This window comes from Urocitellus parryii, chromosome 8, assembly GCF_045843805.1.
Source record: "Urocitellus parryii isolate mUroPar1 chromosome 8, mUroPar1.hap1, whole genome shotgun sequence".
Classification (NCBI taxonomy): Eukaryota; Metazoa; Chordata; class Mammalia; order Rodentia; family Sciuridae; genus Urocitellus; species Urocitellus parryii.
In genome coordinates, this window is record NC_135538.1 from 107,159,134 (window position 1) to 107,168,325 (window position 9,192).

The following is a 9,192-nucleotide window of genomic DNA, read 5'->3' on the forward strand; positions in this document are numbered from 1 at the left end:
TCTGGCTCTGCCTGTCTCATTTCCTGTCCCTTCTCCCCAGGGACTAGGCCTGAGCTGTATTCTTCCCTTCAGTTTAGGACTGTGGTTCTATGATGTCTTCAAACTTTGTATTCCCATCATCTGGCTCATAGTTGGCATACGTCTAAGTGTTGAGTTAATAAATCATTTCTGTTCAAGCTTGTGGTGAGGTTTTTATGGTTATTTTTTTGTGGTGCTGGGGATGGAACCCAGGGCCTCACACATGCTAAGCAAGAACTCTAGAACCGAGCTACACTGCAGCCCAAGGTTAAGGCTTGAAGGAACCTCCTGAAGTGCCTCCTAAGTAACGAGTGTTAGTCTAGAGTGCACTTGGAGTTTTCCTTTTGAGCTGGGAGTGTATAGGGCTCTTTCTCCCAAGGCCAAGGCCTTGTCAGAGTCAACCCATCTGTGGCTTGAAGAGTTTATTTCCAAACAAAGCTAAAGTGAACTCCCATCAGTTAGGTTTGGACCCTTCTCTGACCACAGAGACTTGGGGGCTGAAGACTCCCCAGATTTAACTTATGAAAGTATCAGATTCGGGTGGGGAATGTGGGTTTTCTTATTCTCCTCCTGGGCCACAGCATTTTGTTCCATTTCAGCTTGAAAATCTGATGAACTTTCTGACGAGTGCTTTTGCACGGGGCCATCACAATGCAGCCTGAAGGGACAGGAGGCAGCACAGCCTGCAAGGAGCTAGGGAATCTTGGCTGCCCCCGAGTGGCCTCCTGAGGCAGAGTGACCAGCGGTAATGAAGGGAGGGAGGGAGGCAGGGCTATGGTCTAACACCTCTTCTCTGAGTCCGTTTCTTCACCCCTGGACCGAGAGCTTGGAAGCTCCCTTCCTGCTTTCTTCCCTCCTCCTGAGTAGTAGATGCTTCTTCACTGGGACCCCATGATTTCTGAGCCCCTGGTGGCAGGCTACCTCTGTGGAACACTGTCCCCTTCTTGGAGTGCTTTTGCCTTGGTGGTCTTCTCCATACCTGCTGCTAAAGCTTTGCCAGCCTTGAATTTCTGTGACTCCAAGCCTGATGATAACTCTGGGTGAAGGTAGGGCTGATATTCCTGTTTTAAAGATGGGAGAGAGCTGGGGATGCAGCTCAGTGGTGAGCACTTGCCTAGCAGGTGAGAGGCCCTGTGTTCCAGCCCCACACTGTGAGGGGGTGTGGGGGGAGATGGGAAACTGAGTATGTAAGCAGGGACGCTAGGCCTGGTGTTCTTGTCTTCCGCTGTGGGGGCCACTGTGTCCAGTTCTTCCCCAGCAGAGCGCGTCTCACACTAGGGTGGCATTAGACAAGCCCCATCGGGACGGGAGCAGTCTGTGTTGCACACAGCTCTATCATCTGTCAGTCAATGTGGAAAAGAAATACTGAGCGCTCAAAGGTTAAAATTTGAACTCTCAAAAAAGAAAAAAAAATTGAGGGGCTGTGGCTCAGCGGTGGAGCACTTGCCCCCCAAGTGTGAGGCACTGGATTCAAGCCTCTGCACCATATAAAAATAACTAAAAGCTATTGTGTCCATCTACAACTAAAAAAAAAATATTAAAATAAAAATTGAATCCTCAAGTTAGAAGTCTGTATATCAAAGTCTAGTGTGGGGTTGGTAAAAATTCAAACATTTGCAGAGTGGTTACAAGGACCCGTGCTTAAGGATCTATACACATCTCCCAAAGATCCTTACCCCATGGACTTGACCCATTCTGGCCGGATGCCCAGTGGTTCCTGCTCATGGGGTGTCTTCCTAAGCCAAGTCTATACTGATGACCCAGTTAAACTGGAGTTCACATTTTATGTGCAAAGAATCACCGTGTCTTTCTTGGGGAGAAGCTATAGTGTGGTGTGGTTTTTTGTTATTTTTGGTTTTGGTTTTTGTGGTACTAGGGATTTAACCCAGAAGCACCCTACCACTAAGCTCCATCTGCAAACCTCCTCCCCACTTTTTTTGAGACAGGGTCATGCTATGGTGCCCAGAACTTGCAATCCTCCTGCCTCAGCCTTCAAAGCCTGGGATTACAGGCATGTGCCACCATACCTGGGTTTAAATGGTATTCTTGGAAGCAGTAGTAGTCCTCGGGCTTTGGCAGGGTACAGATAAGGGAGTAAGAGCAGATGCACATGAGGGAAAGTGACTCTGTGTCACTACAACTTGACTTCAGTGTTCTTCAGTTCTCATTCTCAGGCTATCAGTTTCTTCTTTCTCTTTCTGCCACCCTCCCTCCTTCCCTTCTCTCTCTCTCTCTCAAAAGGGGTTGAACTCAGAGGTGCTCTACCATTGAGCTACATTTCCAGCCTTCCTTTTTTTTTTTTTTGTACTGGGGATTGAATCCAGGGGCGCTCCACCACTAAGCCACATCCGCAGCCCTTTTTTTATACTTTATTTAGAGATAGGGTCTTGCTAAGTTGCTTAGGTCCTCGCTGAGTTGCTGTGGCTGGCTTTGAACTTGCGATCCTCTTAGGAGGATCCTCCTAGGAGCTAGGATCATAGGTGTGCACCACCACAGCTGGCTGTCTGTCGTTTCTTTTTGACAAGCCTTCTCTATTTTCCTCCCCTGGTTTTCCCTACCCTCTCCACCCACAAGGTTGTGGAATAAAATTTACTGATGGACTAAAGTTCAATTGTTTTTTTCCTTTCCATTTTTGGAGGGGGGGAAAAAAAGGCTGTGCAAGAGATAAGGCCATGGTACTCACCTGGAGACATTTGGCAACATCTGGAGACATTGTTGGTTGTCATAGTGACATTGGCAGCTCTAGTGGGTAGAGACCAGGGATACTGCTGGCCATGCAATATATAGAACGGTCATAACAAAGCAGCTCTGGCCCCAAGTATCAATAGCACCAAGGGTGAGACTTGGTGGGGCCCGTAATGTGTAGAAGGGACAGAGAGTACCTGAGATTCAGTAAACTAACTGTTGGCTCATAAATAATGGTGTAGGATGAGAGGATGAGACCGATGGAATTCTACTTGACCACTTGACCAGTCATGATTTGAGACCTAATGTTTGGAGCAGGTAATAGAAAATTCAGAAAGGTTGCAGCTTCCCGAAGGGTTGCGACATGGACCAACAGAGGAATGGAGTGATTTGGCCCACAGAATGAGCTTGGGGATCTGATCCACATGAGCGCATGCACAAGCTCCTGGGCTGGGGGCCAAGGTTGAGCTTTGGCTTGGACTTGGCTGCTGACCCACATGTTGGTTCACCCTGGCTGGTCGCTGCTCGGAGCCTTGGTTTCTGCCATGCCCTTGTTCTCTGTGACTGTCCTAGTGATGGTGCTTGCGACCTTCCCACCTTACGAATCTGACAGCTGTGGAGTCACTTTTGAGCTTGTTCTGTTTTTCCCTTTCCATTTTGGGTCTTGGCAAAGTGTTGCACATTCTCCTACAGAAGTAATATTCCTCCTCCTTCCAGAATTTGGCCAATCTGCTCCTTCTCCATCCCAGGGTTCCTACCCAGCCTGGGCATACTGCCAACTCATCATGACAATCTAGCCACCCACCAGAGGCAGCTCCTGGAGGAAGAAGCCATCTCTCTTTCAGCCTGGATCTGCATCACGTGCTGGTAGAAGCAGAGGAAAAACTGCTACGTACGGTGGTGGCGCATACCTGCCATCCCAGTGATTTGGGAGGCTGAGGCAGGAGGATTGCAAATTGCAGGCCAGCCTTAGCTATTTAGCAAGGCCCTATGCAACTTGGTGAGATCCTGGCTCAAAAAATAAAAAGGACTGGAGATGTCACTCAGTGGTAGAGCACCCCTGGATTAAATCCCAATAAGCAAAAAAAAAAAAAAAAAAGTGGTTTATTGGGCCCATGTTGTGCTGGGTACTTTGGATTCTCTTCCAAGTTGTCCTCACAGTGGTGCTTGTGTCACTGTGTGCCTGATTTATGAGTGAGAAAAACCAGGCTAAGAGGAGCTCAGGGATGCGTGGGAAAGTGCCAGGTTGGGATTTGAAACCAGGATCACTTGATCTCATAGCTCCTGCCCTTTCTGCTGCACCGACCTGTAGTGGAAATATTTCTTGGTCCTGTGCCCTCCTCAGGCTATGAAAGTTGTTTTCCGGAAGTAGCCATTGGATGACCACTGTGGACACCGCCGTGCTCCCAGTTGCCCATCAGGTCAGCTCCTTCAAGCCCAAGCCAAGAGCTGTGCTTCCTGGGGATCCTGGCTCCTGCCTTGTTTAACAACACAGCTTCCTGCCACTCCACAACTTGGACATCTGCTGTGGCCAAGGAAATGGGCCCTTATCTTCCCCTCTCTGCTCCTGGCCCACAGGGGCTTCCTGGGGCTGGAGTCTTGTCTTGGTTCACCATGGGGCTCTCAGCACCCAGCCCTACTGGATTCCTAATGTTCCCTGAATGAATTACCAGTGGAGAGTGTGGGTCTTTCCCCATCCCCATGGACGGCTGCCTCTCTGCTTCATCAAACCTAGTTCCTCAGCCCCTGGAAAATCCAGGCCAAGGAAGTCCCTTGGAGACTCACTAGACAGTTTAGCTTGCTAGTCCCTTCATCATGGAGATGGGGTTTTGTCCCACTCCAAGACTTCTCATTCCCTCCTCCTTTCTCCTGCCCTGTCCACACAATTGCTGCTGTTGCATCCAGCATAAGCCATGAAGGGCCCATTGATGTGTTTTTGGCTAGCAACATCCTTTCCTCCCCAGGGCGGTGGCCGGTCATTCCGAGGATCTTTGCTCAGACACCTCATCCAGCAAATACTGTTAACAACTGACATTTATGGTATGAGGTTGGACACTTAATTTTCCTTGGAGAGTCCTTCCCACCCCTTCCATCCTGCTCTGCCCTGGGGGAGGGGGCAAGCTGTGTGGATCACAAGAGTGGGAGGTACCAGCAGGAGCTTGAAGGACAGGAGAGAGGAGAGGGAAGGTATGGGGTATCTGTCACTACCCCCTTTTCTCCAGGAAGGGCTGGCCACATCCCTGTTCACATCACAGCTGCTCTCCACTTTCTTCAGGGACTGGACCCTGGGCATCGTGATACTCAAATCATCCCAATTTGGCCCTGAGTGGCCCACCTGTTGCCTGCTCCAACCCTGCCCAGTGCGAACAAATAAGTGTGCACCCAGATGGGCGAATGTGCTCCCGGCCCTGGAGAAGCTCCTGGGAAGGACACAGCCCCGTGGACAGTTTCATTCTACTTCAGCAAGGATTAGGATTGCCTGTATGCTATGGCAGTCAACCCAGGAGAGCCAGAAAGACTTCCAGAGGAGATTCCAGAACCCGGAGGCTGAGACCTCAGCAAGTGTTAGTCAAGTGACAGGGTCAAGTGGGAACACCCCTCCCTCCAGCCAAAGCCAGACATGTGACAACAAGTGAGGTGTACTGAGACCTGCCCTCAGTTTGAGGTTCACAGAGGTGACAGGGAGCTGGGGATGGGGCAAGCTAGGTCAGGGAGGGCCTTGTAGGCTGCACCATGACACGGACTTTAACATTGTCACTATCCTGCTTCAAACACCCCTGGCTCCTCACCCCGGGGGAGTATTTATTTATTTATCTTTATTTTTGGTCCTGGAGATTGAACCAGGCCACTTTACCACTGAACTTTTTAGCCCCAGCCCTTTTTATTTATTTTTTTATTGAGTTGGGTTCTTGAGAAGTAGTTGCTAAAGCTGGCCTGGAACTTGAGATCTTCCTGCCTCAGCTTCCTCAGTCTCTGGAATTGTGCCACCACGCCTGGCCCAGATGAATATTTATAGATGGCTGTGTAGAGAACTCCTCTAAGGAGATGGAAGGGGGCCCAGGCAGGAGACAGGGAATTCAGTAAGCTGAAATGGTGATGAGAAGCCAGCGGTGATGGCACTTGCCTGTAGTCCCAGATACTCAAGAGGCTGAGCTAGGAGGATGGCTTGAGTCTAGGAGTTTAAGGCCTGGGTAAAGAATGAGATCATGGGCTGGGGATGTGGCTCAAGCGGTAGCGCGATCTCCTGGCATGCGTGCAGCCCGGGTTCGATCCTCAGCACCACATACCAACAAAGATGTTGTGTCCGCCGAGAACTAAAAAAAAATAAATATTAAAAATTCTCTCTCTCTCTCTCTCTCTCTCTCTCTCTCTCTCTCTCTCTTAAAAAAAAAAGAATGGGATCATGTCTCTTAAAAAAAAAAAGTTAATGAGAGCATTAAGGTGGGGTAAGGCAGGGGTGGAAGATAGGGGTCAAGAGAGATTTGGCGGGAAGACATGAGCAGGTTGAAGTCACTTGGCATAGAGAAGTATCCAAAAATTGAAGTTAGCACAACTAAATATTTTGGGATAAGCTGTTGAGGGATGGGATTTGTATGCAGAGGAACTCCAAAGGGAAGAATAATGGGTAGGGGGGCTGCAGGCTGTGCCCGTGAGGGAGCTTGACCAGCTCAGCAGGTGATTAGTGGGGACGTGGGCTAAGAGCGCCCCAGGGGAGATGTCCACAGCTTTCTTTGTGCAGCTGGACAGGCCACCGGGTTTCGTGGGGAGGTCTGGTTGGAAGGCTGTGTGATCTGAGTTGTGGGGCTGTTCCCCTTGCATTCTGGAGCAGCCTCTCTCTGGGACATGGCTATGGCCTTGAAATAAAATGCATCCATGTGTCCCTGCACTTTCAACCTACAGGGCCACCCAACTCATACATCCCCAAAAGTGGGATGGGCAAGATTTAAACAGAGTTGGAAAGAGGAGAGGCCCCTGGGTCTTCTGGCTCAGTGGGTGAGGTGGGATCATCTCAGGGTCCAGGATCCTGGGAGGAGAGGGAAGGGAGGAAGGGAGTCTTGTCTGCCTGTTGAGTTGCACAGTTTGGGAGTAGACCGGAAATGCAAAACCTCAGGCCAGGGGAGAGAACAGAGTGAGAGATTGCAGAGGCATCAGGACACAGGTGGTATTTCAAATCATGAGGTCACCCAAGGAGAGGGAAGGGAGGGAGGGAGGGGGGAGCTGTAGCCCAGGGCACAGACAACAGGGAGGTTCAAGAGGTGGGCGGTGGAGGAGGAAGCTGGGCGAGGGATCCAGAAGAAATGGTCAGGTCGGGAGGAGAACTGGGGAAGTGAGGTTTGAGGAGAACGTGGTCAACCTCATCAGACAAAGTGATGCCACAGAGGGATATGAAGCGACCACAGGCTGTCACCAGTGGAACTTGGGGTCAAGGGCAGCCTGCAACGGGGTGGGGAGGAGATGGGTTAGGAGATGATCTCTGAAGGTGCCCATAACTTCTTCAAGGAGCTTGGCTGAGAAGGGTAGGAGAGATGAGCTGTAGTGAAAGGGGACATAAGGACTTTTTTTGTGAACACATGGGCTCTTCCCCTGCTGAGAGGCTTCTGGTGAGAAGATGTGAGCACGGTAAGTACTAAGAGGGCACCAAGCTCAGTAAGAGATGAGGCGCTGGGATGGGGTTTCGTTCCAAGGACCCTCTCCGGGTGCTCTGACCCAGTGGAGCTGACACTCCTGGAGGAAAGTAAAGCGAGACTGCCGGATTGAGGACCAGGGTCCTGAGTGAGGGTGGGCATGGACCCCAGGAGGGATAGAATCTGACTTACATGGGAGGATACTTTGATGGGGACAGTGGATAACCATTTGACACCATCCCTGGATTCTGTATCTCTGATCATCCAGTGATCACCTAATGCGGGCTGTGTTAGTCAGCTTTTTGTGGCTGTGACCAAAGTAACTGACACCCACACTTGGACAATAAAGGTTTATTTAGGTTCATGGTGTCAGAGGTTTCGCTCCACGGTTGGCCAACGCCAGGACATACACTTCATGGCAGAAGGACATGGCGGAGTAAAATGATTCACCCCGTGGCATCTGGGAAGCAGAGGAACAGGTGGGAGAAGGGGCCAGGGGCAAGACATAGTCCCCAGGGCTGTGCTTCCATGATGTCCCACCTGTCTACAGTTTCTACCACTTTCCAGTGGCCCATTAAGCTATCAATGGATTAATCCACTGATGCGGTCAGAACCTCACGATCAAATCATTTTCCCAAAGCTCCACCTCTGAACATTGCTGCACTGGGGACCAAGTCTTAGACACATGAGTTTTGCCGGGGAACGTTCTAAAGCCAAACTGTAACAGTGTCTTCGTGTCCTTTCAGATGCTGGGCGTTGCCAAGGGTTACGGCAATACTGATCACATTTAGAACGCTCCCGACCTGACTCCTGTGCTGAGCATTTCATGTGCCCAGTATCATCACGTCTTCCCAGGGGCCCCCTTTGATCTTCTGTTGACTCCACTGGGTTTTGCCCTGTGCGACAGACGTGGGGACCAAAACTCAAGAGAGGTGGAGTCACTTGCCTAAGGTCTTAGGCTGGGAAATGGTGGGGCCTAAGTGCTCTGCAGTCATAGGGAGATGCTGCTGGAGGGGAGGCCGTGGAGACAAGGAGACAACAGCAGGAGCCCCAGGAAGAGAGACGCCAGGAACCTGAGCAAGTGAACGGGCATCTCACCCTCGGAGCCTGGCTGGGGCGTGTGTGAACTGGCTGCTCCGAGAGGCCAGCCTGCCTGCGTGGGAGGGTGTTGAAAGCCTGGGGCGGGGGAGGCTGTGTGCTGGGAGTGAGGGGGCAGCGTGGGAAAGGTGAGGACAAGGGCCCGGAAGGGTTATCATGCCCCCCCACCAGCAGGGCTTGGTGGCCATGTGGGTGTGAGGAAGGAGGGGAGGTGGCTGGGGACATCCTGGTTGTGGTCTGCAGGAGAGGGGATGTGCCCCTTCTGTATTACATGTTTGCTGCCCAGGACAGAGTCACTCTGATCTCCATGGTCTCTGGGTTTTGAATATACTTCTGTCCCTCGGTGCCACATGAGGTTGTACTTATTAAATTACATGTCCAGTGACTCTAGAAAATGTGTCATTTGGGAGAGCAGGAAATATCTTTTTGCATTTCTAGTGTTTAGTGCAATGTCAGCACTTGAGAATATTGCTTGAACTTAGCTGTATTGCTTTTGTCCTGTGAGTTCTTTAAGGGACAGAAGTGTCCAGCGTGGGGCTGGGGCTGGGGCTCAGCGGTAGAGCCCTCGTTTAGCACATGGGAGGCCCTGGGTTCAGTCCTCAGCACCACATATAAATAAATAAAATAAACATATTGTGTCCAACTACAACTAAAAAATAAATATTAAAAAAAAAGAAGTGTCCAGCATGGGCTAAGCCCAGTGATGTCCACCTGTAATCCCAGCAGCTTGGGAGGCTGAGGCAGGAGGATCATGAGTTCAAAGGTA